Consider the following 9,834-nt stretch of genomic DNA (forward strand, 5'->3'; position numbering starts at 1 on the left):
CAGATCTTTCACTTCCTTGGTTACATTTATTCCTAAGAATCTCATCCTTTGTAATATTATTGTGAATGAGACTGTTTTCTTAATTTCTCTAATAGTTCATTATTTCTAAATGCAACTGATTTTCATACATTGATTTTGTATCCTGAAACTCTACCAGATTAACTTACTAGTTCTAACAATTTTTTTTGGTGGAGTCTATAGTGTTTTTTGTACCTAATACCATGTCACCAATTTTACTTTTCTGATTTAGATGCCTTTTATTGTTTTTTCTTGCCCAATTCTGCCCTGTGTTAATCATCTACCTCTTGTCTCTTAGCTTGTGCCTGCCCTTATGTATTCTGTTCAGTGATGCTGCTAAAAATGACATTTCTCCATTGCTTTTGCAAGCTGGGTTTCTGTCAGACACTGTCTATTGGGAAGCACTGGCAGGAGAATAGAAGGAAGAGGGAAGGGGGCCTCTCTTACTATTTTCCAGTTTCTGCAAGCCTCCCTCTGGAGGTCTTCAGGCAGGGTGCCCTTTTTGGAGCCAAAGCACTAGCTGTGAGGTTTCCCCCATCCAGGGTTCAATACCAGCCAAGGGCCACCCCTTCAAGCAGGGCTGCCAGGACTGCTCTGTATGACTTATCTGTGTGTAATGATTGTGACCCGTATCTTGTACTGATTTTGTCACAATGCCCTCAGGCCCTCTAGACAGCTTTTCTTTTCCACTAAATTACCCAAATAGCAGCAGTTAGTCTTTTTCAGCCGTAGCAATTGAAGTTTAAGTCCCTTAAATACAACATAGCTGAAAATCATACCTCCACAAATACAGTTATGGACAATCCCTCATGGTCTCTCCTGCAGGTTTGACTTAGGATAGACCAAAAAATGGGGGAAGAGGGGTTGAGATTTAAAGTACTGATTCTTCATTACCATCAAGAAAGGAAAAGACTGTTCTCTGGTCAAGTCCCAAGTCATGAACAAGAAACCACCATACATTAGAAACAACTTACACTCTGAAAATCTACCAATCAGTGACAGCCTCATTGCAATAACCCACCATGTCTGAAAGTTAGCAAATTATGGATAGCCCCGACCTTCTGAAACTGAGCCCATCAGCGACAGCCAGTACACGTCAGCACACCAGCTCACAGCGCACTTGCTGAGCATGTTTCTCACTAATGAATATTCATCAAAGAACAAAATAAAGTGGATGTGGACACTCCAGAAACTATGTTACCATGTAAATGAAACATGGACTGTAAGTGTAACTTTACATAAGCAAATTCTGCAAAACGAGGAAACATATTAGGGAGAGCCAAATCACCGGGGACGTATAACTAAAGAGGTAGGTAACTTACATATTTATCACTTATTTCAGATAGAGGATGAATAACTCTTAGAATAAAGATGTCCCATGTGGAGTTCCCGTTGTGGCGCAGTGGTTAACGAATCCGACTAGGAACCATGAGGTTGCGGGTTCAATCCCTGCCCTTGCTCAGTGGGTTAAGGATCTGGCGTTGCCGTGAGCTGTGGTGTAGGTTGCAGACGCGGCTCAGATCCTGCGTTGCTGTGACTCTAGCGTAGGAGGGGGGCTACAGCTCCGATTCAACCCCTAGCCTGGGACCTCCATATGCCTTGGGAGCGGCCCAAAGAAATAGCAAAAAAAAGAAAAAAGAAAAAAAAGAAAAAGATGTCCCATGTGACATTTTTCTTTTATTTCAACTGTATATGCATATGAGCAATTAGAAGTCATTCAAATTTAACTGGGTTTCCTGGTTTTGTCTTTGTTGGTGGTGGTGTTGTCGCTGATGGTGGTGATGGTGAAGGGAGGGATGGGGTGGTAGCTGTGGTGTGTGTACATGTGCTACCTCTGGCAACCCTACCTTCAAGATTCTGAGTGTCTGCTGGCAGTCACCTGCTCTGAGATCTTAGCACCAGCTCTAAGGTATCCCCTCTCATAGGTCTGGACACTGGCTGCAGGGGATCCTCAGGAGCCAGCAGCACATCGGCTGGTGGTGGCCCCTCTTTCCAGCTCCTCTGTTCTCTAACTTTCTCTTTTCTGTTTTGTCTCTGTAGCCCTGGGGTGGAGGCTGCTTCTGACAGTCCTAATTTCTGGATCATCTCAGTATTCCCTGCTCTTTCAGCCTTCCCATGAAGGCTTCCCATGAATTGCATCTTTTGCAATGCATAGCATGGATTCTTTTCCCCCAGAGTAACCTGATACATTCCTCCACTGTGGGTTATTCCATGAACAGGGGGTGAGGTGGGGAGAAGAGTGTCTGCTTCCCATGTACCTTTCCCTCAGCACCTGCTCCTTGACTCCTGGGTGCTCGGTTGCTCCGCCAAGGCAGAGGGAGTATGGCAGTGGGCAACTTACCAATGGAGTGAGACAGCTGAACTGGCCAGGCTTGTAGAAGCTATCAGATCATCACTGGACAGACAGGCAGAGTGGGCCAAGAGCACCAGCTTTCTCAGTAACAGTGGCTTCTATGTGTGTCAGAAGAATTTCCAGCTAGGTATCTTTGTCCTTTTGGTGGTTCTGTTAGTGTAATGGGTTAGAGCATCGACTGAGTGGGCTGTCATAGATAGACATGAGGTCCAAATATGCTTCATCAGTGGGTTTTTGTGGAGTTTGTTTTTGTTTTTGTTTTTGTTTTTTCCTCACCTGTGGCGTGTGGAAGTTCCCCAGGCCAGGGATTGAACTCATGCCATAGCAGTGACCCAAGCCGCTGGAGCGACAACACTAGATCTATCCTTAACTTGCTATACCACAAGAGAAACTCCTCATCAGTCTTTTTTTTGTAGGCCCACACTCAGGTATATGGAGGTTCCCAGGCTAGGGATCTGAGCTCACGGCAACGCTGGATCCTTAACTCACTGAGTGAGGCTAGGGATGGAACCTGCAACCTCATGGTTCCTAGTCGGGTTCATTTCCACTGCGCCATGATGGAAACTTCCTCATTAGTCTTTTAAAGTAGACTCCTTTCCTCTAGATTTTGTAGCTTTATAATTATTTCCACAGGGAATGCCTCATATGGATATGCCTCAGTGAATTCAGTCTTTGGGTGGCTTGATGGCCTAGCCAAATTGCGTAGGCCATTAGCGATGTTTCTGTGTGTGACAGCCGTGGAAACAGCTCACACCTCCTGCTGTAGGCAGCATTGTTAATGGACAATTCCAACCTGCCACCCACCTAACTTCGACTTCACACCCTCTCTGGGTTGTCCCCAGTCCAGGACTGACTGCGACAGGGCGTTAGTGAAGTCCAATGCCCTGCATCTTTGGACTTCTCTAATGGGCAGCTTTGGCTCAAGGACTCCCCATCAGCCTGACTGAGACATTCTCAGAACTGAAGTCCAGTCTGACGTTCTTCCTGCTTAATCCTCCTCCTTCCAATTTCTCTCTTCCCAAGCATCAGATCTGCATCTTGGTCTGAGGGCTCATTTTGCCTCTTCTCACTCTCTACCTTTTATCTTTCACATGCCCTACTCCCAACCCCACTACCTCTCTCACGAATAGAATTCTGGAGTTCCCATCGTGGCTCAGGGGTTAACAAATCCAACTAGGAACCATGAGGTTGTGGATTCGATCCTGGCCTTGCTCAGTGGGTTAAGGATCCGGCGTTGCCGTGAGCTGTGGGTAGGTTGCAGACATGGCTCAGATCCTGTGTTGTTGTGGCTCTGGTATAGGCCGGTGGCTATAGCTCCGATTCAACCCCTAGCCTGGGAACCTCCATATGCCACGGGAGTGGCCCTAGAAAAGACAAAAAAAAAAAAAAAAAAAAAAAAAAAAAAGAATCGAATTCTATCCTCCAATCCCAGGCCTTGTTTCTTGGAGGACCCTAATGGACACACTGGGTAGAGGGTTATTTCTGTCCATCTTGGGGCAGTATGCCCTACAAGCAAGAAGAGCATCTGAAGTTTAGCCCACTGCTAGCATGTCTAGTGCTATGGGCCAGAGCAAGTTATGACTGTGGCATTCCATAGCGTTTGCCCATCTCAGAGGCCAGCTATTTCATCAGTGAACCATGATGTCTAGCCGGTGGGCCACCACCTATTCCTGAAGTTGGCTAATGTATCAGGAACCAGGCTTGGGCTTTGTCCAGAGGGACCGATTCCACACCACTATGGACCTTCCTGGGTATTCCAGTTCAGATGGTTCAGGACCCGATGCAAGGTGAGAATGTCAGGTGACAGAGCCATTTTCCTTTCAGTGACAGTCTTTTTCCAGAAGGGGCTAGTTTCAGACTTGGCAAAGAAGGAAGTCCTTGAGGGTTTGGCTGACGACATAGTATCCCATTTCCATGGTCTCCAATCTGCTGTGAGACTGAACAGTGATATCTGTGATTCTGTGGGTCTGAAGGAGATAGGAGAGGAGGCTTCCTGCACAAGGTTGGATTTACTGATGACTAGATCACTTTCCAGGCTTCTTGACACAGGACCCCCGCTCCCGCCTCCATACAGCTTATCTGGTGTATAAAGGCTGTTGTAAAATTCCTAGGTATGGAGAGTGTTGTTTCCCAAATAGGCCAATCAGAGGTTGAGCCTCCACTTCTATGGCTGAGAGCCACGGAGGAAGTCCCCCAAGAATGTCCCATGCATGGCAGAATCATCTTTCTCTTTGCATAGCTTTATTAAGGTTTAATTGATATATACCCAAAGTCTCACATGTTTACTGTATACATCTCTCGATGCGTGTGGACATATTCATACCCCCGTGACCTCATTACCACAATCAAGGTAATAAACACATCCATCACCTCCAAAAGTTTCTGAGCCCACCTGTCTTTGGTCAACTTTTCCAAGATGGGACCCAATGGAACGCAGGCAGCAGGCTCAGTGCTTGTGTCATCAATACAGTGGAACGTTTGGCCCCAAACAGCAGTTCTATTTTAGCATGACTTCCACTCACTCATAATGTACCACTGGGCAGTTTCTTACAGTAGGTGAAGGCAAATGATACCAGTCAAGGTCTTACCATGAAACAGATAAAACATTCACAGGGACATTATTGAACAGAATTCAATGACGAAATCACTGAAGAGGTATGAGTAGAATGGGGGAACCAGTAAGGGATGGTGAGGTGCCCAGGGATTAATAACACAGGGGAGCTGTTTCCAAGCCTGAAAGAGCAATGAGAGGGAACAGTGTTGCCACAGGTGGACCAGCCAAAGACAGGAAAGAGGGTACAAACAAAGCAAAACAAGACAAACAAACCACAAAATAGTCTACACAGAGAAACGCAGCCGTGGCCCAAACTCCAGCTAGTGGAGATTAAATACCCTCATTTTTCTTTTCACCCCCCTTTCCCAGTTGCTGACCAATGCCTCCTATTGGCTGAACCCCACCAGAAGCCAGATGACAAGGGCACCCAGGGGGAGGAGTTTATAGAGATTAGCCTCCCAGGGCACAGAGCCCAGCATAGGTCAGAGACTGATATTTCCCTCCTTCCTGGAGAGTATCCGCCATCAAAAAAAGCACTGGCCGTCCAAACCCCCATGCCACGCATCACGGGTTCAGCCAGCCTTGTGACGTCTATCAGGCAGTACAGGAACACCAGTGGACAAAATGATCTGTTTATGCCTCAAAAGGACAGAGTAAGGAGTTCCTGCTGTGGTGCAGTGGGTTAAGAATCCAACTGCAGGAGTTCCTGTCGTGGCACAGTGGTTAACGAATCCGACTAGGAACCATGAGGTTGCAGGTTTGATCCCTGGCCTTGCTCAGTGGGTTGAGGATCTGGCGTTGCCGTGAGCTGTGGTGTAGGTTGCAGACACGGCTTGGATCCTGATTGACCCCTAGCCTGGGAACCTCCACATGCCACGAGAGCGGCCCTAGAAAACGCAAAAAGAAAAAAAAAAAAAGAGTCCAACTGCAGTGGCTCTGGTCACTGCAGGGGGTGTGTGGGTTCATTCCCAGCCCAGCACAGTAAGTTAAAGGATTCAGCGTGGCTAAGCTGTGGCACAGGTCACAACTGTGGCTCAGATTCAATCCCTGGCCTGGGAACTTCCATATGCCAGGGGTGTAGCCATAAACACACACACACACACACACACACCACAAAGACTCCAAACACTAGTGGCTTCCCCAGCCATACAGTCTACTGAATTGGTGGGCATGGCGTTATCTGGCACCCTGACCTGTGTAGCATCTTGTTTGAGAATGCTGCATTTTCTCTGTCCCTGGTAGAAGACGTTTAAATGATGCAACTTTGAGATTACAGGCCATTCTTGGCTGCACCCTCAGTATTCACCATTTTATTTTATTTTATTTTATTTTATTTGGTCTTTTGCCTTTTCTGGGGCCACTCCTGTGGCATATGGAGGTTCCCAGGCTAGGGGTCTAATCAGAGCTATAGCCACCGGCCTACACCACAGCCACAGCAGCTCGGTTCTGAGCCAAGTCTGCCACCTACACCACAGCTCACAGCAACACCGGATCCTTAACCCACTGAGCGAGGCCAAGGATCGAACCCACAAACTCATGGTTCTTTGTCGGTTTCATTAACCACTGAGCCACGATGGGAACTCCCAGTATTCACCATTTTAAGAAGCCACCAACTGGGACACTTTTCAGGGAGAAAGAGAGCACTTTAAATGTGTCCAATAGGTAGATCCACTCACCATGCAGCCAGAAATTTCATATTTGTTATACAGGCTTCATGAAAACAAGAAGCACACACTGGACAAAACAAAACAACAGACATCTGCTTAGCAAATTCAGGAATATTTAAAGTGTTGTCTAAGGAGGGAACAGGGACCAAGTCCCAGAACCCCCTTTGTATTGATGGGGATGGAGCAGACACAGGTATTTTTAGAAGTCCCAGTAAAGGACCACAGATGCGAGGGAAACTTAGGGGACATTGGGAGATCACAGTAAGTAAATAAATGGCTCAAAAAAGCCATCAGAACAAGGTGGCTTTGTTCCATTAGTGGAGCCTTGAGAATTGCCTCAGGTCGTTGGGTGGGGGACGGGATGAGGCCTGCAGTCATATTCAGACCAAGGGCAAGAGTTCGAGGACCGCCTTTCTGCGGATTTGTATATCCACCTTACCGGATACTAAGGAGAAGCTACTACTCCCAGAAAGGAAGAGGCGGGCTTTTCCAACCCCCATTCCCCTTGGAGGATAAAACTGTAGCCCACCGGATCCTTGGGGGCAGAGCTTCCGTGCCTGCCCACTGGTATCTCTCTCACAAGCGTCGCGTCCTAATAAATCTATTTCTTGCCCATCACTTTGTCTCTCGCTGAATTCCTTCTGCGTGGAGACGTGAAGAACCTAAACCTCAGTGAGTCCAGACACAGGGTGAGTGATTCTCATTTAAAACCTTGGGCTCAAGTCCTAATCTGGGTTTAGGCTGTGTTAGAGTCCCGGCATGTGGGTTCGAGTCCTGGCACGTGGGTTTGAGTCCCAGTCTGGGTTTAGGCTGGGTTCAGGCCGTTAATACGGTCAGTTTCAGTATGACAGCTGGAACAGCGCATTTAAATCTGACATTCATTCTAGGCTTCTCGTTAGCAATGGGTTTGTCTGTGTTTTTTGCTCCATGGGAAACAGCGAAGTCCATTCCAGATTTTTGCATTAACCCCATCTGGCTGGATGCCTTTCTGAGCGGCACTGTCAGCCCTTAATCTCCCTACCACCCTGTAATTTCATTCTTCTCCCTGCTTCCAGCCACAAAGCATAAGCATACTCTTGAATTTTCTTAGGCTCTGCAGAGGCAGGCCTCCTATTGATCTCGATCACCAGCAGCCTTTTGGCAAGGCTTTTCTTTTGGATGACGCACTTGTTTAGGGAGGTTTGGGGGGGCTGGTGTCTGGCACTTTCCATCCCGGTCCACTACCCTCCCCCATCTCCTGGGCTCCCAGATGCTGAGGCTGCCTCCCCACACCCAGAAGAGCTGACACCAAGGCTTGAGTGGTCCAGTCCCAGGCCTGCCCTGTGAACTGACCCCCCTGAGAATCTCCTGAGGATGTTTTCTGCCCCTGGGAGGTCCAATTGGACAAAGCCATTTCCAAAAACAGCACGGGCCAAAGTGGAGCATGACCTTCATGCAGCTACTGTTCGTGGGCCCAGGACACACACCACCATGGCCATGCCCGATGTATACAAAATGTTGGGGTGATGTCTACAAGCAGAGAAGAAGGAGAAAGCAAAGCAACTCACCACCTCATCCCCACTCCTATCTCTCTCCCCATCCCAATTCACAGCTTTCATTGTCCCAGTGGGAGGTGCCCCTAGTCTGGGAAGTAGAAGACTGGATACATCCCAGGGAGTGTACAACAGAGAGGGACCATAAACTATTGATGTTTTACACACGCAGGGCAGGGTACCATGAGGCCGCCTTTGATACCATTTAGCAAGAGCCTCTAAAGTTCAGTATCTCATGGCTGCCTGTCCTGCCTCCCAGCAAAGTGAGACCAGCTGATGCAGCTTATTGTGAAACCATGAAAACGAAGGAGAAAATGAGACCCCAGGTCCATGTGGATTTGTCTCTCCCCAAGCCAACAGGGAGTGTACTTCTATTTTTTTATTTATTTATTTATTTATTTTTTGCCTTTTTGCCATTTCTTGGGCCGCTCCCATGGCATATGGAGGTTTCCAGGCTAGGGGTCGAATCGGAGCTGTAGCCACCAGCCTATACCAGAGCCACAGCAACGAGGGATCCAAGCCTCCCTCGTCTGCAACCTACACCACAGTTCACGGCAATGCCGGATCCTTAACCCACTGAGCAAGGCCAGGGATCGAACCTGCAACCTCACGGTTCCTAGTCGGATTCGTTAACCACTGCACCACGATGGGAACTCCAGGGAGTGTACTTCTAAAGAGCAATTGCATCAAAGCAGGAACAGCACCGTGTCTTGATCCCTTACTGTCCTGAGCCCAGAACCTTGCATGTGATGCCATATGAATGCATGTGTGAGGGAGGTACCAGAACAGCCAATGGGAACCTCGAAGCCCATGAAGCTACAACGTAATTACCTAGAGGTAGGGCCTTGCACACTAAGACCTACTTGCCACGGACCAAGATGATGCTGGGGTTCTGAAGAGAGCATACAAGTATATTTATTTCTCAGGCATTATCTATTTCTATTCTTGAGAGAATAGAGACCTTTTTTTTCAATACCACATAGGAACTTTTCTTTTGGAATTTTGTGCTTTCTGATCTATCATAGATAGCAATATCAGTGGCAAGCAAATACTATTTTGGTGAAATCTTTCCATGTCCTTGAGAGACTAGCTTCCAAAACAACCAGCAGACTTGGAGGGACTGTTTCTCCCACCCAGGCACAAAGGCTATGGAGCCCTCGCTCTCAGCCTAGGTCCAGGGGACCCACATAGCCAAGTCCTGGCTTCCCCCACCTACCCCTTTCCAACCGTGATTGGGTGTCTGGGGGGGATGTGGTAACAGGAAGCCACAGCACAGGAAAGGGTTCTCCTGTGTCCTGCTCACCTGCATTGATCCTCCAACCTCCCTTACCTGCTTCAAACCATTTGGGGCAGGAAAATGGAGCCTAGGGCAACCTGATGGCACCCCCCAGGGTGGAAAGTGGAAGGAGCTCTGAGCCCAGCCACATGGGAGAAGCAAGTCCTCTGCCTGATCCCCGCCCCCAGCCTTCTAGGGAAAAATAGGCATTTAGAAAAAAAGATCAAAGCATGTATTTAAGTGCATATTTTTTTCTTTTGCCTTAGGCTCCAATACAGCTTACATAGCACTGCAGAATCCCATTTTTGTTTAAGATTTTGGTATTTTGTTCATCATGAGTTTTTTTGCATTAATTAACATTTTTTAAAACATGGCATTAAATTATTATTACTTTCATTATTGAGGGTTTTTGGGTACTCCCTTAAATTTTGGGC

The sequence above is a fragment of the Sus scrofa genome, chromosome 2 (assembly GCF_000003025.6).
Source record: "Sus scrofa isolate TJ Tabasco breed Duroc chromosome 2, Sscrofa11.1, whole genome shotgun sequence".
In the NCBI taxonomy this organism is placed as follows: domain Eukaryota; kingdom Metazoa; phylum Chordata; class Mammalia; order Artiodactyla; family Suidae; genus Sus; species Sus scrofa.